The 24,396-nt window shown below is 38.7% G+C and overlaps 1 protein-coding gene across 7 annotated transcripts in view; it reads left to right on the top strand.

Annotated features, from left to right (window-relative positions):
• The window catches only part of ADGRB3 (adhesion G protein-coupled receptor B3), a 469,027-nt gene that overhangs the window by 50,828 nt on the left and 393,803 nt on the right, over positions 1-24,396 (top strand). The window lies entirely within an intron of this gene.

The following is a 24,396-nucleotide window of genomic DNA, read 5'->3' as shown; positions in this document are numbered from 1 at the left end:
TGAATAAGCTGTTCCAGTGTTTGACCACCGTTATGGTGAATTTGAACACAATGTTGGAATAGCCCGCGTTTCCTATGAAGAAAAGCTGAGAGAGTTGATGTCATTCAACCTGGAGAAGAAAAGGCTGTGAGGAGACCTTACAGCAGCCTTTCAATGTATAAAAAGGACTTCTAAGAAATATGGAGAAACACCTGTAGTAGCAGTCATTTTAAACTGAGGGTAGATTTAAATTGGCTACAAAGAAGAAATTTTGATGATGAGGTTTGTGAAATGCTGGTTGTTCAGAGAAATTGCCCAGTCAAATTGTGTATTTCTTAGGGACAGGGAGCCCAGGGAAATTGTGGCTGCCCCGTCCTTGATAGTGTTGTTCAATGCCATGTTGGATGGGGCTTCGGAGCAACATGATCTAGTGATAGATGTCTCTGCCTATGGCAAGGGGGTTGGACTAGATAATCTTCCAACCCAAAGCATTCTCTGATTCTGTATTGCAACCTGTGTCTGTTGTTTCTCATCATACTGCCATCCACCTGCAAGTCTGCCTGTCTCTGGAATTGTCTGTAAACTTTTCAAGAGTGAGCTCTAACCCACTGTCAATCCCAGGGATGCCTCTAATTAGCCAGCTGCCAGCCAAAACTTGTGCCACTGACTGCAAACCTGTAAGGTCAATATTCCAGTCAGGTTTCTATGCACCTTTTTATCCACTTAACCAGTCTGTATTTCAGTTATGTGACGACAGGGATATTATGGGAGTGAGTGTCAAAGCATGCCTTCTTAACATCAAGGCATGGGACATCATGGATCACATAAGCTCTATTCAAGAGCATGATAGAATATTATATCTCTTACAGTAGTTTTGAATGAGTAGTGCTGCACTGAAACAGTTTGCTGAAAGGCAGTTAAAGTTTTCCTGTGTAAACCATTATAACTCATTTCAGCTCTCTAAAACATATATTTTTAATACAGTCCATTTAAAACAGGACCTTAAAGAAATAACCTTTAAATATTTAATTAAACTGATTCTGAGAACAAGTGAGCATTGGAACTATTACGACAGTTTGTAAATTTGTGAGATATGTATAATTTTATAGCGGACTTCTTAAAGAAGGTTAGCAGAATAAATTTCTGCTGCGATGAGAACTGTGATATTGCCAGAATTGTAACAAGTGTTTTACTGTTCAGGGCAATTTAATTCTAAGTCTGTATGGCTTTTGTGTTAGATTACAGCAGTGGCAGTGTTCATTATGATCCTAATAAGAAATGTACTCAGACTCCATAAGATATAGCTGAGAATACCACTGTCTTGGTTTAAGCCCAGCTGGTAACTCAGAACCACGCAGCCACCTGCTCATTCCCCCTTTCTTCCCCCGCTGCTCCAGGCGGGATGAGGAGGAGAATTGAAAGAATGTAAACCCTTCTGGCTGAGATAAGAACAGTCCAATAACTGAAGTATAATACAAAACTATTACTAGTACTAGTACTACTACTGCTACTACTAATAATAAGGGAAATAACAAAGGGAGAGAATATAAAAATAAAAAGGGGAGGGGGAAAAAAACCCAATAAACAGAAGTGATGCACAACAGCTCACCACCACCCAGCACGACCTGCGCAGTGATCTGGGCCTTCTGGGTGACTGCCCTCCATTTACACACTGGGCATGACATGCTGTGGTACAGAATATCCCTTTGCCTAGTTTGGGTCAGTTGTCCTGTCTTTGCTTTCTCCTGGCTTCGTGCCCCTCCTCACTGGTAGAGCATGAGATTGAAAAGTCCTTGATCAAGCTAAACATTATTTAGCAATAACTAAAACGTCGGTGTGCTATCAGCACTGTTCGTAGACTAAAGTCAAACCCACAACACTGCACCAACTACAAAGAAGGAGAAAAACAGGTGTTGTATCTGAATCAAGGGCAACCATTTATTGGCACTAACAGAAAAATGAAAAAGAGGATAGGTGATCTCATAGAATCATAGAATGGTTTGGGTTTGGGTTGGAAAGGACCTTAAGATCATTTAGTTCCAATGCCTGCCATGGCCCGGGATGCCTCACACTAGACCATGTCATCCAAGGCTCTGTCCATCCTGCCCTTGAACACTGCCAGGAATGGAGCATTTACCATGTACTTGGGCAACCTGTTCCAGTGTTAATGTCCCTCTGGATGGCATCCATTCCCTCCAGCATATCAACTGAACCTCACAGTTTCGTGTAATTTGCAAACTTGCTGAAGGTGCACTCAATCCCACTGTCCATGACGCCAACAAGGATTTTGAGCAAGACCAGGCCCAACACTGATCCCTGAAGGACACCAGGTCTCCAGCTGGACATTGAGCCATTGACCACAACTCTCTGCATGCGGCCATCCAGCCAATTCTTTATCCACCAGGTGGTCCATCTATCAAGTTAATGTCTCTCCAATTTAGAGACAAGGATGTTATGCGAGACAGTGTCAGACACCTTGCGCAAGTCCAGGTAGATGACATCAACTGCTCTGCCCTTGTCCATCAGTTCTGTAGCCCCATCATAGAAGGCCACCAATTTGGTCAGGCAGGATTTGCCCTTAGTGAAGCTATGCTGGCTGTCACCAAGCACCTTGTTGTTTTTCATGTGCCTTAGCATGCCTTCCAGGAGAATCTGCTCCAAGCTTTTGCCAGGCACAGAGGTGAGACTGAGTGGTCTGTAATTCCCCAGGTCATCCATTTTCCCCTTCTTGAAAATGGGGGTTATATTTCCCTTTTTCCAGTCATCGAGAACTTCACCTGACTGCCATGATTTTTTAAATATGATGGCCAGTGGCTTAGCAACTTCATTTGCCAGCTCCTTCAGGACCCACGGATGGATTTCATCAGGTCCCATGGACTTGTGTGCGTTTGGGTTCTTAAGGTGATCTCAAACCTAATCCTTTCCTACAGTGGGCCTAACTTCTTCATTCTTACGGTCCTTGCGTTTATCTTCCAAGACTTGAGTGGTGTGGCTACAGCACTTGCCAGTGAAGACTGAGGCAAATAAGTCACTGAGAACCTCAGCCTTCTCCAAATCCAGGGTAGCCAGTTCCCCGATAGCTTCTGGAGAGTGTGCACATTGTCTGTCCTTTTTTTGCAACATACCTATAGATGTCTTTCCTGTTATCTTTGACATGTGTGGTCAGACTCAATTCTAACTGAGCTTTAGCTTTCCTTTTTCCTAGCTTCCTGGATCATGTCTGTGTATTCCTCCTTGGTCCTTCATGTAAGAGAACCCCAAACTATGCTGTGTCATAAGGTGGACCTCCAGTCTGGACACAGCAGATCTTGTCCATGGAGGGGTTCACCAGCATTGTAGTCTCTAGAGTTCTAGTATTTTCTTGAAAGAAAACTACTCTATTCATCATTTCTACAATGAAACAAATGGATATTTGCATAGGAACTCACTGCTTCACTGTAAGAAAAAGACAAGGAGACCCAGGTGACATCATCACTGGTACCAAGGGTGAGCTGCCAGCAGCTTCCTTTGTTGCAATTAGCCGTGTAAGTTTATCCTGCAGCCAAGGAATAAGTGCAACACTACGTAGGCCTAAAAGCCATGCTGCGTATGCAGTGTAGTATAGGACAGCACAGGCATGTTTCCTGTTATGTGGATCACTAACCCTTCAATTTACAGTACTCTTCCGGGTGGAATTACTACACCTCCCATGTTCTATTTCATATTCTTTGGGCTGCTTCAGACATTGCTGTGAAATAGGTGTCCTTTTTTCAGCTGGAGACAAACAGGAGAAGCAAATGAAATTGAATTGCATAGACAATTTGTAGTCTTCAATCTTCTCCTTGGAGAATGTTCTTACATCATCTTTGCTGTATCTTGTCTTTGTGTGAAATGTTAGAGATACCTGGAATCCAGAACAAGGTGTTTTTCACCTCTGTGGAAAAGGAATTAATACCAGTTAAAAGCCACAGCAGGTTTTGGCACTCCACCATCTATAGAGAGGATTGGATGCACACTGAATTGCTTCTCCAAAGAACAAGAAATGTTGAAATGAGAAAAAAGGAACTGGAAAAGTTCTATCATTTTCCAGTCTGTAACGCGAGGGTAGTTACCAAGAATTCCGATAAACAGACACAGATGAAATTCAATAAAGTAGAAAAAGTGTAGGCTAAATTTTTATTATTCCGGTATTACTGTGAACCTACTCTTGTCAGATTAGTCACTGTAATTTACAGACTATGGGGAATAGAAAAAGGAATAGTTGGAATCAAGTTTAGCTGGTAGTAGGTTTATTTGTCTGTCTTCTCTTTTGCTCCTTCCAGTCCACTTTTTACTTTCCCAGTAATTAACTTCCACGGGTATTTAATTTAATTCTCTCAGCATCAGCCTTTCTAGATTATTGGTTTTCCAACATTTACTCCCTGTATGATGGCAGTCCTGGCTTGTTCAATTATCCTTAAGGGTGTTTCAGTTTTTCTTACTTTTTTTTGTAGTGCTTTACAGCCAAGTACTACAAGTTTGATTAAAGTAATAGTTTGGTCTGACTCATTTATGGGCTTTATATGACTTTTTCTCCAAGTGCTACGTCTGAAAGCTTTTTCTGGAGTGGGAAGGGGGGAGTTGTCTGTTTATTTTGAAGTGTAAGGACTAAATTTGGCCTTTATGCAAACAAACTTTAACTGAGATTGATGAGTAAAGACTGCAGTATTTGTATCTAAATCAATGGATTTTTCATGTTTGTGCCGTCAGTTCCTATTAAGAAGAGTGAAATAAAGTGTGCTGCAAATGAAAAATTGTATAAAATATTTAATCTTCCACCCTTACGGTTTTGATGTCTTACGATGCCATAAATTCCTGTCAGAGGTACTGAACAGGGAGAAATTAAGGACATTATTAGGCAGGAGCAATAAAAGTAGCTGCAGAAAGAACAGCAAGACAAAGGCTAGCATGAGATTCAGTAGATCACAACCTCCCCTCAGATGTTTTTGGTGACAGATACCTTGCATTGTTCATTCTGGAATGAAAGCTGTCCCCTTCCATTAGGCCCATGGATGACAATCCCTCACTCAAAAAAGTTGAATTGTTAATATGTCTCTGCATTAGATTCTCTGAATTAAGAACATTATGCTCAAATAAGAAAGAAAGGCTCTAATTTTTTGTCATTTAAACAATGGTAAATGAGGAATAATTCTGAAGGAGGAACTGCAAGCACAAATGTCTGAGAAAATAGACGAGTTTTAGCTCTTCAATTTTAATAAAATATATATGCATTTACAGCTTAAACTTATCCTAATCTCTGCATGTACTTTTGCTTATTTGCTTAAGTTTCATTTTTTATTACGGACAAGATTTTGTAGTGTGTTTGTGAATTTCTGATTTTTGTCTTCTTAAAAGACTGTCTGTTGTGTAGCAAATTCTGAGAATAGTCTCATTCTTAATATCTGAAAAGTACTACTTATGAAGAAACCAAATCACATCTGCATATTGTGTCCAGAGGCTCAAAATAATGACTTGGCATTTGGTTGATTGGTGGACAAATGTTGAGTAACTGAATCATTACCCCTTAAGTTAAGAGACAGAAATACTGCAGATGTAGCTTTTGCCAGTTATGACTTTCAAATATTCCTTGGGACTCCTGTGCCACCAAAGGCAATTGTCAACTGACCCAGAAATTTCATGGCTGTTTATGTAATTAGGCTGTTCACTCATGATGGTATTAAATGCCACAAATACAATAGCATATGGAATGATCCTGTTTGGTTTGCAGCTTTAGCAAGGGATCCTTTAAGTAGCATAGAAGAGTAGGGGCATTATTACGTATCCACAGATATTTTTCCATGACAGATCCTCTTACAGACATGTACAAGCCAAGCAACATTTTGGCCAGACCTCAAAGCAGAGCTTTTCAGAGAATAAAAATAAAATACCACAAAGTTTCTCAGGACTTTATAGTTTGTTTGAAATAATGAAGAAAAAACACATTTTGTGTGAGAAAAATACTGAAAAAAAAATCTTTTGGCAGTTTTACATGTTTAGTTGTACTTTGACCTTGATTAAAATTCTGGGCAGAAAGTAATTAAAATAAAATTGAAAAGCTTGGCTTAAAATATATGTTTCAGAATTGTTGATTTGCCTTTTTCATTCTCAAAAACGTTGCAGTAACATTGCAAATTATGGTTATTGTGAAGAGAATTATTTATTACCAACTGCAGTCCTGACTCCCTTATGAAGAAAAATAAAGAAAATGTTATAAAACATTAAATTAAAAAAAAAAGTAGTGTTTTTATTTACCCACAGTAGAAAATATAATTAATATAAAGCAAAATATATAGAGGAGTGTATGAGACTATAAAGAAAGTTTAAGGAGTAATTATTCTAAATGGTGGTGAAGCTCATGTATGTTGAAGTGCTTCCTCATCAAATACAGATCAGTCTTAAAAGTGTATGTGAAAAGCAACCACCAGTTTTTGCCAAACATGACATCTGAGATGGGTATGATCTGTAACTTAGGCTGTATATTCAAATCTCTCCCACATCATCCAGGGAATGGTGTGTCATCAGAATTTGTCTAATTACAGAACATTACTGATCAGCTGTGCTCTCACACCAAACAGTACTGAGGTCTCTGCCAGGTGGACTTGGAAGGAAAAGTAAGGTACCTTGAAAATACATGGGACTTTCATGGCCATGACATATTTCATAACTGAAGTTTGTGGAATCAAGGAGTAACAGCACTGATAGTCGCACATACTGATATCTGGAAACTTTACTAAAGCTTATGATATGTCTTTAGGCAATGACTATGTCTTCTATCACATTTTGCAGAGTGCATTTTATTCGTCTTTTCATGTTTTACATTCCCAATTTTATTTTTTTTTAAAGAAAGTTAGAAGATGTTGATGGATTTAAAAGAATACAAAAGCTGGAGCTTTAGAAGAGAAACTATGATGTGAGACTCCCTGTAAAACTGCAAGATTTTTAAAAACAGCAGGATTAATGAATAGCCTAATTCTCATTTTTGATGGCAGAATCTATCAAGGTAGCACTTTTATATTTGCTAGGGGATTTTCTAGGCTAAGGAGAATATGTTACAGAATTACTGATGTGGATTTTTCAAAATTATGATCAATGGGGTAGCAGTAGAGTTTGGTCTTTTTCTCCAGGCTCCACCGGCACTACTAGCTTCCCAAGGGAGTTCAGATGTATTACTCAGAAGTAGACACATTTGCATATCCTGATTTTGAGCTGAGCCTTATGCAAAGTGCTGAGAAATCCTAACCCCCTTTTTTTCTTGTTTTAAACATTACAACGTGTGACGCCATTCACTGTTTCACTGTGGGACCCAACCTTGCTGTTCTCCTTTGTGTTGGACTTAGACCATGCATATTTTGCAGTCACTTGTAAAGGAAAAAATGCCTTCTAAAGTATATGAGGAAGGGAGTTTTTTTCCTTTTCTTTTTGCCATTTCATTTTTTGATGCATTTTAGCAGTGAATATGGATCAAGATTTTCCTGTAATGTTTCATTAGTTTTTGTCAAGTGTGCTTTGTGGTTTTCATCTGTTTAAGGTTACTCAACCAGAATGGCTCTTTACACAAAAGAATCATTTCCTAGGGCTATGAATAGCAGGACATGGACCTTGAACTGGACTCTGAATTCAGAGGGAATTAGCACAAAGAAAATGAAAAAGTGACATGTCTGTGACAACCCATTTTGCTTAGCAAAATGGATTGCAGTTAAACCGCAATGTTTTGTACAAAGTGGAGCTTTTTAAATAAGCTTGTCTCCATTTTTGAGTGTGAGGTGCAGTAATCAGATCTACAAACCAAGAATGAGTGGATCAGGCTGTGACGTATTATTTCTGAGTCAAGAATATAGAGCAGAGTTCTGTATAACGTGCCTTTTTCTCTCCATCATGTCATCTCATCTTTGGTATGCTCAGTATTTTTAAAAAGGTGAAATGTGTTGGAACAATGGAATAGCTCTACATGTCTGGCGTTCTAGCTTGTGTTATCTCATCATCTTTATTGGCTCCTGCTCTTATCCTACCTGCCACAGAAAATATATGGACTCAGTCAGAGATCAATATGATCAGACAAAAAGCCGTTTATTACAAAGCCTTAACCCTTTAAATACTATTTCTTACATGCACTTACAGTGATTTGGCATATTATGATTGGATGCATGTCTTGAAGACCCTTTGCAACTGGCATATAATTGGTTAAGCACAGGTGTGGGAACTTGACCTCGAAAACTTGCCAACAGTCCACAGTTCTTATTACCTCAGTGAATTCCAGCTTCTTCTTACCTTGCTTGCTTAAGCTTCCTTGGGCCTCTCACGGCCTTGCTGTATCTTTCAGGATTATTCAGAGTTTATGTACCAATTATCCACTGTCCTGTGAGAACACTGTCTCCACATCTCCCCCTTTTTGTTTTATATATGTTTTGGATGACCCTACTTGAGCAGGGGATTTGGGCTAGATTATATCTCCAACATATGGCAACTACAGGCTGCTGGGCCTGCCCCTTTTCTCTGCTGTATGGCTCTCTGGTAATCCTTCACATCAAGGTCTGGCATGGCATGTGTCCCCACCGCCAACAGTAGAGCTGAAGGTTCTTCTTGGTGGCAAACACAGAGGCCAACCCAGTCTTGCCCTTGACTGTGGTAGCAGGCATTTTCTCAGCCTCAGTCCTTGCACCTTGTTGTCAATGCAGAGTTTCACCTGCTTCATCCAGTAGCAAGTCACTACTACAGCAAGGCACACACAAATTTACACTAGCAGAGTAGCTATTACAGGGTGCAGCAGCATGTTGAAGATGCTGATGGCAGTGAGGGACTAGCCAAAGAAATTTCTTACCAGTGGAATTTTCCCACCCTCTTAATTTGTTCCATTACCTGCTTTATAACACTACCATTGTATTAAAATCTTGCTAGCTTTTGCCTTAGCATTTTCTAGCAGCTACTGCAAATTTCCATACTCTAACATCTCTTTTACAAGTGACAAATCTATACAATACAAGGTGTAGTTTCTTATTAGCAGCTAGCTAGTAAATATAGGTGGTTTCATATACAAAATCACAACCTCTAATAATAGCTACTTTACAAGCGCACATATTTAGGATATTACTTTTCAGTTGTCCCCAAGTGATGTTTTGCAGTTATTCGTTTTTTCTCTTCCTCTGTCTCATTCTGCTTGGGGTATTCACAGTCAGCTCCTGTAGCTGAGGCATCAGGTTTTTCCATTCGTCTGTCCAGCTCATGGCAAGGCTTCACAAACTTTGCAGGCAGTCCAGGTTATCAGTTCTTGAGAAGTAGACAGGTTAAACTGCATATTTGCAGCATCATTGCTCTTTCCCCCCCCCCCCCCTTTTTTTTTTTTCTAGCCCTGCAAAAGCTGGCCTGCTGGGCAGCAGCTACAGCTGCCTGCCTGCTTCAGCAGCAACTATAAATACCTGCCGGCAGCCGCACTTTTACATTAACTGTTTCATGCCCAAAATGTTAAACAGCTACCTGTTAAAACCTTTTACATGAACCCAACAATACACAAAACATCGATTGCCCTCAACACGCACACACACATGTGGGATCCCACAAGCACACTCCACACAAGTACAATATTTGAAACACAAAAAGACAATTATTACTCCCACTACACGGTCCCACGTAAAGTACGTGGCATAAGGACATTGTGGAGACTAACAGAGAAACAGCTCCAAGAAGCATCATTGCAGTGCGAGGTGGCAAGCTCAACCTTAGCGGGCATCCCCGCAGAGGCTCTGCCTCCCCCACATCGTATGAGGCTTGGGCTTTTATACTGACCAAAATGCACACTCATTCTGACACAGGTGGCCAGCCTATGTTGGAAGAAGTGGCCAGCAATACCTACAAAGGTCTCCAAAGGTTGCTAGAAACCTGGACATACTTATTTTTACCAACTTCTAGTTTATGAGTATCCCAGAGAGACTATATTAAATGAGTCACAGTATGCCAAATACCCCTGATAAGAACATATGAAAGACCTTCCCACCACCGAAAACGCACACAATAAGCCTTTATCCCGTGTTTGTCTCGCTGTAGGTTCGGGGGGGTGGGTGGGGGGTGGTGGGGGGTGTTTTTTTTTGTGTGTGGTTTTTTTGTTTGTTTGTTTTTTTGGTTTTTTTTTTTTTTTTTACTTTAACATAAAAAAGGTTGCTCCCTTCACTTTTAGAAGGACTGAAAACATCCATAAAACGGAAGTCCTAAGCTGAAATTTCAATTAATTCAATCACTGACAAGGCGGGTGTCCTGGAGCAGTGCTCTTTCCAGGGTTTCACCCACCGAGCTGGCACCCACTACAAACCGGAATCTGTAATTACACACATATAACCTCAACCAGTTAGTTTTACTTCCGCAGGACCTTTCCAAATGCCGGTTTCCAAGTCCTTATACTGGACCAGAATACCCGGAGTTTTAGTCATATAACCTGAACCTAATGCCTGACCATGTATTATAGTGGGGGGGGGGGGTGTCATTAAAGTCTCCTGTCAATTGCACAAAATTCATAACTTATACAGCTTTCTGTATCCTTGCTACCGGTGTACGTCCTTCTTCCCCCCTTTTTTGTTTTTCCAACAGTTGTTTCAAAGTTTGAAGTGTTCATTCAATAATAGCTTGTCCTTTAGTACCCCCACGATCACCCTGACCTTGTTGTAGAAGGGGTTTAACAGCAGCGGTGAAGGCAGTAGCCGTGTATCCAGCCTTTTCCTCTGCTGTGTCCACTTTAGAACATGCATCCATCATTTCTTGAAGACCAGTAGATTTTGGCAAAACCTGCAAAATACGCTTACAAGCTGGGTTAGCATTTTCCATAGCCAGAGACATAAGCATCGATTCTTTAGCATTAGATGCCAGATCAATATTCTTTTCAATAGCCTCCGTCAGTCTGTCAATAAATTGCATATATGGCTCAGTAGGTCCCTGCTTTACTGATGTATATGAAGGATTAGGTTTTCCTGCTTCCAGCACAGCTTTCAGAGCAGCTAAAGCCAATTGCTGAGCTTGCTGTAAAACTTCAATTTTCATACAAGCTTGTACTCCATCAGGGTGAAATTGTCCCTTTCCCAATAACATTTCAGATGAAACACCGTGCAAAGGGTGATGAGGATTACACTCTAAATTCTCATCTTCAGCCCTTGCAGCAAGCTCCTCAAACCCACTTTTAAAATGTAGGAGCTGTGAAGGAGTTACACTCTCCTCCTCAGGAGACTCCCACCCCGGCAAAAATTCTTGGGGACTAAGTTCAGGGGCAGTAGCAGCACAAAAAGGGTTAACATCAGTTTGTTTCGGTTGCTCAGTAACCACTACTGGCTCCCGAGTATCAGCTGGAGCTACTGCCGGTAAAGGCGATGTTCACACAGGATAGGGGAAAGGCGCAGGGTCCTCAAACTTTCGTACTGTACTGCGCGCCGTTTTTTGGCCAGAATGTTTTATGCCTGAAGCAGACAACACTACCATGGCTGTAGCACCAGGTGCTGAATCTAATGTAGGTGCCGAGCCCTGCTGTTGTGAAGGCGAGTCAGAGAGAGCTGTAAAAACGTATTTTGCCGCCTGTTTCTCAGCCTTCGTTGCGGCTAGAGTCCCTTTTAGTAGTAACCAGGGGGCAGCAAGAGACTTTGCATCTTTAAACCCACAAGTAACTTGATCCCACAGGTGTGCCCCAATTTTTTTTCAAGTCCTGAGGTCAAAAGCTTCGTTAACACCCTGGATCAGCTCTTTTTCTTTACTCCAGAGCAACAATCTTTTTAACAGATTATTGTCATATTCTATCCTTCTCACTGAGAGGATATGCTGGAAGAGCTTAAGGATAACCATTTTTTCCTTACTTAATTGATTCCCCATCCTAACCCTCTTCCAGACCCCATTGGCTGTTACCTTATTTGCACTGGGCAGTGTCTTCTGGGCTCCGTTCCGAGGCGACTACCTCCCGATCCTGGTCCTGCCAGATCGAACCCAGCCGACATCCCTGCAGCTCCACGTTTTCCACTTTCTTTGGTGCCACGCACTTTAATTCCTTCAGTTTCAATATGAAAAATATGGGGGGTCCCTGTTCGGGTGCTATTTGCCACAGAAAATATATGGACTCAGTCAGAGATCAATATGATCAGACAAAAAGCCGTTTATTACAAAGCCTTAACCCCTTAAATACTATTTCTTACATGCAGTTACAGTGATTTGGCATATTATGATTGGATACATGTCTTGAAGACCCTTAGTGACTAACATATAATTGGTTAAGCACAGGTGTGGGAACTTGACCTCGAAAGCTTGCCAACAGTCCACAGTTCTCATTACCTCAGTGAATTCCAACTTCTTCTTATCTTGCTTGCTTAAGCTTCCTTGGGCCTCTCACGGCCTTGCTGTATCTTTCAGGATTATTCAGAGTTTATGTACCAATTATCCATTCTCCTGTGAGAACACTGTCTCCACACCTACCCATCCTCCTATCTATGAGATACACTGATCTAATTCCAAATATGAATTATCACCAAGAAAATAAATAGGTTCTCCTTCTCAAATGGGAGTTTGAGTGTCTGCTGCATAAACGCCTATTTGGTTTGTATTGAAATTTTAGGCACATGCATTTTACCTCACATTTTAAGATCTTTCTTTCATTTTTTATTAGGATAATGTCTTTCAGGTATGGAATGATTTTATTTTTTTTTGTTACAGTGTGGGTGATGACTATGTTCAGTTTAATGGTATTCAGCCAAAATGTACCAAACTTAATCAGTGGGTAGTGAGCAGAAACTGTTTGAATTAATTAGGAAATAGGTGTCTAACCCTGGTGATGCTGCCACTTTTGTTGCCTGAAGCATACTACCTGCCTATTTTCTGCTGCTGTATCTCTGAAGTGGGAGGGAAAGGGGCATGCAGTGGATCTTCACATGCTGATTTGATGATAATTAATCAAAATCTTGTAAGAAACACAGCTTATGTTGACTAATATCGAAAAGAGTAGCAATGGCCTACTAAGTGCCCCAAAATACTGATAACATTGCAAGATACACTCTATTAACAGAATACACTGAAATAATATCCAAAGAGGGAAATATTCAGATTTTTAAACCAGTCAAATCTCAGTTGTTTCAAATTTCAGTAACGCTGCCTTACTGTGCCTGTATTATATTTGTCAAAGACAAAAAAAAAAAAAGAAGAAAAAAAAATACTGGTATATATTGTATCAAAGGAGTACCTCTAAGCCTGACTGAAGAAACTGCATTTCACTGACCCTCAGAATGCTGCGAAGGACATCTAGTCATCCAGCACTCTGCTTCTGTGCTACAGCCATTCATGCAAATTAATGCCGCCTGCAGGCCTGCTGCAACTTGCAATATGCACATAGCTTTTCAAAGATTTCTGAATATGTGCAAGTAGATTATTTGGGTTAACTTTCTTTTCTAGTTCTTCTTTTATTTGTCAGTTTGAGATTCATGTTACCTCTACCCTTCTTCATCTCGTACCACACACCCAATTTGCACATTCTACAAGAAAGAATGACTTTTTTTTTTGATTTAAAGTAAGATGTGGTCAAAGGGAAAAATTACATAAAGGGAGGAAGAAAACCTAGAGAAAGCACTAGTATGCGGCTGCCACAAAAACGTAGTTTGTTTGCTTGAACAGTTTCAGTGTTTGTTGTTGCTCTCATAATTTTGTTATCACTGCAAGCAGCAATGTAAGCAGCATTTTGAATTTCACTCATTATGAGCTGTGTTATAATTGTGTTGTTCCTCATTTGTGGCTGCATAGTAACTGAAACAGATGTGGCTTTTTGGGGTGAGCATCACTCAGAGGCTTCTATATTTATGATGGCTCAGGGGGATGATGGATTCAAAGGAGGTGACTCAATGCTATGGCAAAAGAAGGAAGAGTGAGGGCAAAGAAAGAACAATATAGCTGTGAATGTTGTGGCTATCTATGTAATATGTATTCTTTAATCTATATATGCATTCATTTTCTCATGTCCCTGTAGAGCTTCACATGCAGTAGAAATCATAATAGAGCTGCATTCCTCAACAGAGCTGTCAGGCAGCGCAGCTCAGCTTCTTTTGTGCCATTTCATGAAACTGTTGGGACTAGCTGTCAATGAGCTAATCAAATCTTACCTTCCAGAGAGGGCATGGTAACCTTAAGGGCACTCCATGCTTTTTTATAGGTGAATGAGCTTTCATTTTTGTCTAAATCATACAGTTCTGAAAACTTACAAAGCCAAAGTCACTCTCCTGTCATCAGCCATTTTTTTCCCTTTTTGAAAAGCTGGGAAACTAAACAATATGAAAGAAAACTAACACCAAAGAATGGCAAAACCCAGATACATCCTGTTAAGAAAACAGACTCTTGGATGGAGGTGAAGGTTAGACAACCTTAACCATCTTGAGAGAGAAGAGGTTTAATTTGTTTCTGACTGGACATCTGCTTTGAGCTTCCTCTGTAGCTCATGCATCTAGACTTGGCATCTCAGAGTATCTTAAGATGGAGTAACCTTCTGTTTCTCATTTGTGACTGTTATAAAAGCACTACTCAAAGCCTTATTCAAAGTCCTATTTCCTTCAGAGTCATCTTCCTGCAGTGAATATCTTGTAACTGATGCAGAGACATTTCTGAAAACATTTTAAGTTGTTCTTGTCGTACTTTGCCTAAGTAATTTCCAGTGATTTCTGGCATATCTGTATGTAAAGTGATCTCTACTTATAAACATAGTCAAGAAACTGCCAGCATAACTTCACAATCTGAGCACAGCTTCTTGGGGGTTTTGTCAGTGTTTCGGAAACAAGCTCTTTTGCCTTTGCCAGGCAAGAAGTCAGCCCCTGCACACTAGGAACATGAGACTGGTTCTCTGCCTGCTCCCCTTCTTGGTACTTGAGCTTTCAGGTAGCCTCCTTTCCTCAGATTTTACCAAAAATTAAGTTGGTTTCTGACTGCTTGTAATACAAACTGTAGCAGATAGGAGACTTAAGGGAAGATTTGGGGTTTTTGGCTGTGTTCCTGTTTGTATCATTGAAAAAAATACTTTAAGTCAGATGGAAGGCAAGTTAAATGTTTTGACCTGATATAGCAAACTGAAATGCTTTACTTTAGAACAGTTAGTCAGTTATTTATTTCTGTTTGAGCAAGTACTTCATGAGAGCTAGAGCTGAGGTGCCTGGATCCCTGAACTTTACCTGTCAAAATCCATTGTAGTTTTTGAACTGGTTGAATCCCTTCTATGGATTAGGGGAAGGTAGTGCCTATAATGCAGCACAACTTTTGCACTTTTCCAAACACACTGAGATCAGCAGCATAAATGGATCTGACTCTGTGTCATTGTTAGTAGCTATCTCATTTCTGCTGTTTGTTGTAGAAAGCCTGAAGACAATTAATGACACAAAAGTGATCTACATGGTTTCAGAGCTTGGTCTGTAGGAGAGAATGAAAGTATTAAGAGCCATGGTAATTGAGGCTGACTTGAGCCTATACCACTTGAAGTGGAATATTTGAAATTGGAAAAAAATTTCTTTCAATCAAAAATATCAAAGTGAGATAGCTTGTCATATCCCTACAGTCATTAAAAAAATAAATAATAAAAAAAAAAAGATTAAATAAGATGTCGAATAACCAGGATTTCCTACAGGATGGCAGGTCTTACTCCTGATAGATTCCAGTTGCATACTTTAGCTCAACTTGCTGAGACTAAAGAAAGCTGACCGTAGAAATAACAGTCTATTACCAAAAAGTTATTGTCACTGGTGTCAGCTTTTCTGTTCAGATGGTTTCATGTATGTCATTCAAAATTATTTCATAAAATAACTAAATCTGCTGCAGTTTACATTTGCTACTGTTGGATGTTGTGAAAAATACTACAGATTGAAACAGCACACAAAATCACACATAGCTAAAGAGATTTTTAATTTAGTTGTGCGATGGGTTGGGTTTTTTTTTTGCGTTATTTATCCTCCTGTCTTGGGGAGTACTTTTAGTTGATCAAGTGCAGCCAGTCTTCACTCAGATCCCTAGTTCCGCAAATGCAACAGACTGAGTTTGAATAGCTGTTTTAGGTCCCTTACTGAATTACTGTTAGTCTGTACAAATAATGTAAATGGTATGGAAGACATTGTCTTCACTTAAAAAAATATTTGCAAAAAATGACTTGACTGTTCAAATTTGCAGGTTCATCTTAAGATGTGGTCAGATGCCCATACTCTTCAGATTAATCCGTTTGCTTTTTTGTTTTTAGAGAACAGCGGGACTTTACAAGTTGCACTAAGGCAAGATGGAGAGACTTTCAATTGTCCTGGAGTTGCAGGAAGTGTTAGGTTAACAAAGTCTAGCAACTTTGCTTGTGCTTCATCAATGTAATTCTAAAAACAAGCTAATGTAGACAGTCTGATTAAAATAAATCTAACATGGTTTTGTTTAAATGACAGTTTTGTACATTTAGGCAATAAATTCTATCTTTTAAAATTGAAGGCTTTCTTACACAGTGGATAAAATGTGTCTGCCTTGTAGACATGTACATCATTATTTCTGCTACTTCAGCAGCCCCTGTAATTTAGTACTCTCCCCAGACCTCTGCTTGCATCACCAGTGATGTTTTATTCACAAAATTTAATGGACCTTTCCTATTAAGGTACAAAAACACTTTCAGATTTTTTTTTCTCTACACTCATACTTCCAGATCAAGCACAATACACCCACAGCCTTTCTACACAGAGAGGAGAATTTGGCTTATCATGAAAAGCAGAAAAAAACCCACAAAGCCAGAGCAGTGCAGTGAGGGGGAGTGCTGAAGCTGTCCGGAAGAGAACTCCAGCAAATAAGTGCTTCCCACGCTCAGTCTGCTGAACTCCTTCTGCTCAATCCACAGGGGAGAGACAGCGATGGGACAGCTATGGCTAGGAGGGAGAATGGTAATGTAGAAGAAAAAGTACCTTATTACAATATCATAGAAGCAAAGATAATAAAAATGCTAAATGTTAAATGTTAAATAGTGTCTAAAATAATAGTTGGAAACTGTGGACACTATCATTTTCTAAGTCTTTAAAAACCCATGCATTTCTGCTTTGATGATACTCTACTCATGCATTAGTACATTTGTGCCAGAGTTACCCAGTAGTGCTTTTCATCTGTTTCCATGCTGCCTAGGGCACTAAATGAGTCCTGCAGAAGTTCTCTTCACTGTTTCATTGAGTTTCCTTTGTGCGGGGAAACTGCCCATATTCCACAAGGCAAAATACAATCTTTGTACAAAAATTCAGGAAAAAAAGAAGGAAAAAAAAAAAAAACAAAAAACGCTTGATGTGTAGGAAGTAAATGATGTAATCCATTTCTGCCCTCTAATTTGAAGCTGTTAGGAAAAAAGGCTCTGATGTAGCTAGTGACAATCAACAGTCTGAAAATGGCCGTACACTTACTAAGGCTTATTATTGTCAGAGTTCCAATTACCCTTTCAGGTAAGAAAATTCTCAATTTCGGGCCACAATTCTGTTGTAGGAATCAGTAAACTAACTAAACAGAGCCCAGTGAGCATAGGCAGCCAGTTTCCATCTTTCTTAGTTCAATAAGCACGCACACATTTAGCAAATCGCTGTGCTGGAGCCTTGACAGTCTAGGGATAGAAAAGTGGGAAGATTTGTAGGACAAGGTTACAACTCTCACTGTACAAGCTGAGGGGAGTTGAGGGGAGGAGGGGGTGAAAGGGACGGCAGAGATATTGCTGAACTACCAGGCATACAGGCAGGTGTAAGTGAAGATGGGAAATGTTGCTGTAAACTCACCTTAGATTGATCAGAAAGGCAAATCAGCATGCATTTAAGTGGTCATTTTAGTACAGATTAGGTGTAAATTTTTGACTAGGATCTCCCAGTCATCTTCACTTACTGTGCTTGATCCACAGCAAGGAATGAGCTCAGAATTCATGCCAGCTATTCCTATACAATAAAAGCACAAGATGAGCTCCAGGAGTGCATCTTAATACTCTGGGCCTTCAGTTTTCTGGATCATACCAAAAATAATCCAGCGTGGTGCTTAAAAATTCATAGAGTGTGGACACTGAGTCCTGTGCACCAATTATTTTCTTCAATAGATCAGTTTCTACTAAGTTGCTAAACTACATTAAATAGTTGTTAATATCATAAATTTTAGTTTTAAGCTTCTTGCCTCTGCTTCCAGACAAGGCTTACATGCCTGAAAACATTAAGTTAGGGGAAGAAACAGACATCAATTTGCTGCATCATCATCATCATCCTGTCTGCTGACAAACTTTGTCTTGCATTTCTGATTGCTTAAAAAGCACTGTTTCAAATGTTAATGAAGAGCAGTGGTGGAAGGGTTAAATATGTACATTCACAAAAACATTGGCATCCTTCAGTCTGTGTTCTGAGACATGCCAAGGTAAAGAAATGTGTGAATTATCTTTCTCTAGTGTGAAACTAGCAAGAAAAAAGAGGACAATATGTTCAAAAAATCAGTTTAACGAGATTTGGAATCACAGGCTCTGAAAATCTTAACAGAAACCGAATGGTTTCTTTGTGGTGTTACTACAGTACAAGAATTTAGATTGCATAGGGATTATGCTGTATGTTTCTCTCTTAACGTACTTTAATTTGTTTTCAGTTTAACCTTCACATTGACTTTTGGGGATATTGAGACAATTAGTTTTTCTATCATGTGCTTTATGCTAAGTTTCTGATATGCACTCTCAGCTGTAACTGACTTTTTATTTTCTTTTTATTTTCTGAGAGAAGGATAACAAAGGTTACAGCAGAATTGAAAAAAGGAACAGTTTTCATGAAGGACATATATTAGTGTGGACTAAGGGCATAATTGAAGTTGGCTTTGATGTAGTTGGAAACAGCAGTCTGAGCCTGGTGTACACACATGAAAGCTCTGTTTCTTACAACTGTGCTTACTGCAGCACTATTCATTGCAGCACTGAAGAACTGGCATGTCTGAAGTACTGAGATGTCTGAATTTTACAGCAGAGAGAGAAACCAGAATGAAGATTTAGTGGACATGGGAGCCTGGGGTCATAGATCTCGCTGTGCAAAGACGACTACTGTAAGGGGGAAGTGTGTGTTTTTCCAAAGTTTGCCTTTGCTTGGGTATTAGGAATTGAGAGCTTGAAGTACTTCTGTACATCCTTAAAAGAATCCTGTGCAAGTATGAAGGAATAGATCTGTATATTGTGAATAGTTCTTGTTACATAATGTGGGCATTTTAAGGAAACTGGTGTAGGGGACACCATTTGAACCACCATCTGCTCTGAAAGAGGGATCTAATCTTAAATCAGTTTTAATATACAAAAATATAGAAAGAGAAGAATAAAAATCCTGGAAAGACAAGTAACTAAGTTTAGCTATGCATTAGCTTAATTCCTAGTATGTATAAATGACAGTCACAAGTACATGTTTGTAGAAGTAAAGTTTGCTATGACAGATGGCATGAAAAAATTGAAGTGCCTTGTTGGAGTGAGAACTACTGTAGCCTCAGGTGTAAAAGAGACAATTTTATGTGGAAAGCGTGAAGGATCAGAGTGGCCTCAGTCCTAGAACATGCAAAGATTAAATACTCTGGACAGGAAAACAATACATGACAAAATTCAAAAAGTAGTTGTAGCAGTAAGACACCATCAGGTTATGCTTCAGCAAGGCCACCGAGTGTGACTCCTCAAGGATTAACTAGAGCCACATACAATTATAGAAAAAAAAAACAACTGTAAATCCAATTAAAAAAAAAAGGAAAATAAAGAAGAAAAAAGAAAAAAAAAAACAAAGAAAAAGAGAAAAAGGAAAAAGCTTTCTTACAGCGAGTAACAGCCCAATGGCAATTAACAACAAATTCTAGAGAACTCCAATGGGAAATGAATCCTGTAAACTAGACTAGAGACAGCTCATGAACTTCATACATAAAGTGCAAGAAATCATCTCTGTACAACCAGGAATAAGAATCCATTTCAAAGGGAAATACTCTTCATAGCAAAGCTGTGATTTGAAGTCTGTGAAAGATCATTACTGTAGAATCAGAAGAAAACGTTACTGCATATTGGCTAATCATTATGGTTGTTGTGAAACAACTGCACAGCAAATTATAGATCTGCAAACAACTGAAGGTACTGAAACGGACACTGTTGTCACTCTCTGCTTCATACGCTGATGATAATCTTGCATGACCTTTCCAGAGATGGAATATTTATATCCTGTCATAAATCTGGCACCTGACATTTGGCTTTTGCACATAGAGCTAGATGAAATGTTCAGTACACTGATGACTTCTGCAGTGCTATTTTGTCACTACAGATGGTTCTGCTCAAGCACAGAGGAAAAGAAAAATTCCCGTATGTTCATGAGGGTATCCACATCCATGCAGGAGAGGCTCAGTGGGATGAAAACATTATAACATCTTCCCTGCACATGGCATAAACTGTGACAGTGAGACAGAAAACAGAAAAGGATGGTAATACTTGTAAAGAGAAAAGGACAAAGAACTAAAATTAGGGAAACTTTATTCCCAAGATAGTAGGATTTGGTAGCCTATTTATCAGAATGAACAAAGTGAAGGCTGATTCTATTGGGTTAGGGCAGATAAAAATAATGCCTGCCCCAGAAGTGGAAGTAGAACAATAGTATAGCAATATTATGATACCTGTCTAAATTTTGGCCTCATTTGTGGCCAGGAGAATGTAGACCAGTTTCTGGGAGAGAAAATGGAATAACAGACCCCAGTAATACAGAATGGAGCATTTCAAACTGCAAGATAGGTGACTGAACCCATGATGTTTCTGCTCTGAGCTCCTGGACAGGTGAAGACATAGAAAGAAGTAACACTGATGGAAGGAAAGGTAAAGGAATAGCTGGATTCTTACAGAATTGTACTGTTTAGTGGGATTCAGTGTGCCCCTGTGGCTGGCTGTACCCAAATATAGAAAGAGCTTTTGGCTTAATCGTTTGGGATGAAGTGGTACTACCAGCTTAGCAGTGGTTATCCTGCTGTTAAAATTGATCTCTCAGAATTACAGATGTTCATTAAGGATAACTATTGGAAAGGCCTCCAAAGTGATGTCATAATATGTTGCTATAGCTCAGTTCTAGGAGATTTGGATGATACCCTGTGTCTTTATGATAGTTGCTCCCCAGCCTGAACATTTCTGGACAATGGTAAGCTGCTAAAAAGGTTACTGTGCATCATCTTGACTGAATCAATTTTTCAGTTTTACAAACTAAGCAATAAGGACTCAAAATAGCTATTGAGCGACATGACTGATTAGCACAGCAGGTATAAGTCATGTAGAGTAGAATATGCAAAAAGAGTATTATATTTGCCAAACAGAGAGCTGCAATTCTGGGACATCTTAATCAGGCAAAAGCGTATGTGTCCCACTGGGATTTGCAGTTGCTGGTAACAGATTCAAGAGGGTTAGCATGAGTGCGTGCAACAGATTTTGATGGGCTGTTTGAAAAAAAATAAAAAGCAAGTTTTATGGTAGCCAAGTTAGAGCAGGGAAAACCAGGGAAAGGCAAACACATAAGAAATTTGAAGGGGGTCTGTTATAGCTAAATGCTTCATGAAATTACAAACCAGAGCTATTCAATAACCAGTAGAAACACAAAAGTGATTGCATACAGTTTAACTTTTGGTTTTGATAGGGTCAGAGAAAGACACACGTTTGAGTAAAACAATTGGAACTTTACTGTGGTATTGGCATATTAGATGCATAAGAAATAATCTGTGTGATTGCCATAACGCTTCTCTCCTCGTAGATTAGTTTTCATGCAAATTCTGTAAGTTTAGAAGAGAATAAAATGGTACCAGATAGTGATGTCTGATGCAGTCAGAAAGAGTATAGCAGATGTTCACTTTAAAGTTAACTGAAGTAAAAAAATAAAATTCTGACAAACATTCTGTGGCTTGTAATCACATTGTTGGTTTGAAAATAAAGAATGGGGAAAGGATGTCAGTGATGAAGACACAGCTAAAAAAAACCCTCAGGTTTCAGGAGGGAAAATATTTGGAGAAAGGACAAGAGTTAAAACATAAGTGTAATAGGAGAAAAAGAATGCAATCATTTAATGGAAACCTCACCATATTTTGTAAAAGAAATTGTATTTAAACCATCTGCCTGTGCCTGTTTCCTGATGCTAAAGGAACAAAGCACTCTTGCTGTAGTCCTGACTCATCTTAAACTCTGTGTGTCGAATATGTGATGTTACATCTGATTAAAAAACTTAAAATGTTGACAGTCTCTAATGGCGAAATAAAAATTGTCAACTTGCAAACACCAAGTGTTTCAGGATTTTACAGGCAGCAGAAATGGCTTAGCAAATGGCACCAATCAGTTTCAATGCCTCAAAGTAATCCTTAGAGAAATAACTAGCATAGGCTGAGGTGCTTATAATAGGTTACTTAATAATGACAAAATACTGTCAATGACATAAAAAAAATAATTTACTTTCTCAGGGAACATCTTATCCTAGGTTATGGATATGAGTGTTTCAGGGCTATAACATAGTTTTGCAGGAACTTCTTAGGCTTTTGGGAGATTTTTAAATTGCAAATCAGAAAAATAATAATCTATTTTGAAGTTTCCAGAGAACACTTTATAATTCAAAATCAATTATAAATCATTTTAAGAGTATAATTTTTTAAAATAATATATGTTGAAGGCATATAATCCAATAGATATTAGTCAGAAAATGCCAATGTTTGTAGGCAGCATTATTGAAAGAATGTTTTTTGCCATCTAAATTATAAATAGACCAGAATACTTTTATTAATGTAGAAAAGAACTGAAGGCTTGCTGTGACAGACTTTTCTTCTTTCTTTTTCTTCAAATTAAATGAACATTTACATTTTAAATCATGGTCTGATACAGTCTAAATGACCAAATGCAGCAGAAGAACTCTTAATTAATGCCTGCATTTATTACCAATTTTTAACTTAAAACTGCTGCAATTTGTAAAAATTATTATAAATCACTTGGGTTTATACTCTGTATAAACTCTTATACTGTATTTGGGAGAATGAAAATGCATTTAGCTTTCAGTGCTGATCAATTTTTAAATTAGTTTGTTCCACTTTAAAGCCCAATGCTATGGACATTTTCAACCTATTGCCTCATTAACTGCATTCATATTAAAATACCACTCTATTTAAATGAGAAGATAATTATAATACCTTGAAGCAAATGAGATGTTATTGGAATAATTAAATCTGAAATGAGATGCAAATAGTTTGGATCTTCTGCTTTCCTGGCTCTTTAGTACTAAATACTATTTCCATTGGTCACACTGAATTACAATATTGCATACCAATAACCTGTTAGATTAAAATTGCTCCTGGAGACTATAGGATGAGAATTTATTGACCACTGGATATTTTGTTAACCATTTATAAAACGTCACCTTTTTGTGTGTGTAGATTTTCAGTTGTATATTCCTTTTAGAATATAGAAGAGGGAAAAGAAGCAGAATGCTGAAAAGTTCATTCTATTTCTTTCATTTCTGTAGTCATAGTGATGCATCTCTGCCTTGAATGGTTAAGGATGACATTGTAGGAAGAGTCAAGGAAAAAATCACTTTTTATAAGTTGTTCCCACTGCATTTTCTCAAGACAGAACATACTAATCGTGTCTAGCCCAGGCAGCATTTTTTCCTGCCTTTTTTTCCCACCTTTTTTCCCTAGCTTTTAGTCATAGTAATACGGGGTTCAGTCAAGGCCATTTTTATGGAAGAACAGTAATATATGCATTTTTACAATCAGTTGATCTCATACACCAGAAATTTGGCAGTTCCTTTTATCCGTATTCTACCTGTAAATGGCTTCTGTCTTCAGGAGAGGAAGCAACAGAAGATATTGAACATAAGGAAAGGAATTTAGCATTACAAAAACTTGCATCCACCTTTTTTTATGCTTTTTCTCATACAGTTGCACTAAAAGGTACAGACAGATAACTTATATTTTATACGTTAGTCATTGATTGTAATTTTAAAGCTACTGATCAGCATTGCATAAAGACACTATAATTTTGCCATTTTATTGCCCACATATCCCCATAAGAGTACTTTATAAATCAAAATCCTATCAGATTATAAAACCAAACATTGCAGTAGCTTGCATTAGATAATCATAACTTGATTTTTATTTTTTTTTATATGACTGGTTGTTTAAGTTGTGCCACATATAGGGCAGACACATCAAATAGGAAAAAAATGTGTTTTCTATTTCTTGCTTTCTATATACCTTTTATGCTCACACATTATTGTTTAGCATGAAAGGTAGAATAAAAAAATAAAGGAAAAAAAACAAGATGAGATTAAGTGGACAATGCAGAAGGGGATTTTCAACAACATGATTTCCATTTGGCAGAAGGCTATTGCCTTAACAGAAGATGAGATTTTCCCCAGAGGCAGTCTGCTATAAAATCAATGT

The sequence above is a fragment of the Pezoporus flaviventris genome, unplaced genomic scaffold, assembly GCF_033815535.1.
Source record: "Pezoporus flaviventris isolate CSIRO_AGI_PZ_B2104156 unplaced genomic scaffold, CSIRO_AGI_Pfla_v1 ptg000031l, whole genome shotgun sequence".
Taxonomy (NCBI): domain Eukaryota; kingdom Metazoa; phylum Chordata; class Aves; order Psittaciformes; family Psittacidae; genus Pezoporus; species Pezoporus flaviventris.
The sequence above is the reverse complement of the archived record's forward strand: the minus strand, read 5'-3'. Positions and strand labels throughout refer to the sequence as shown.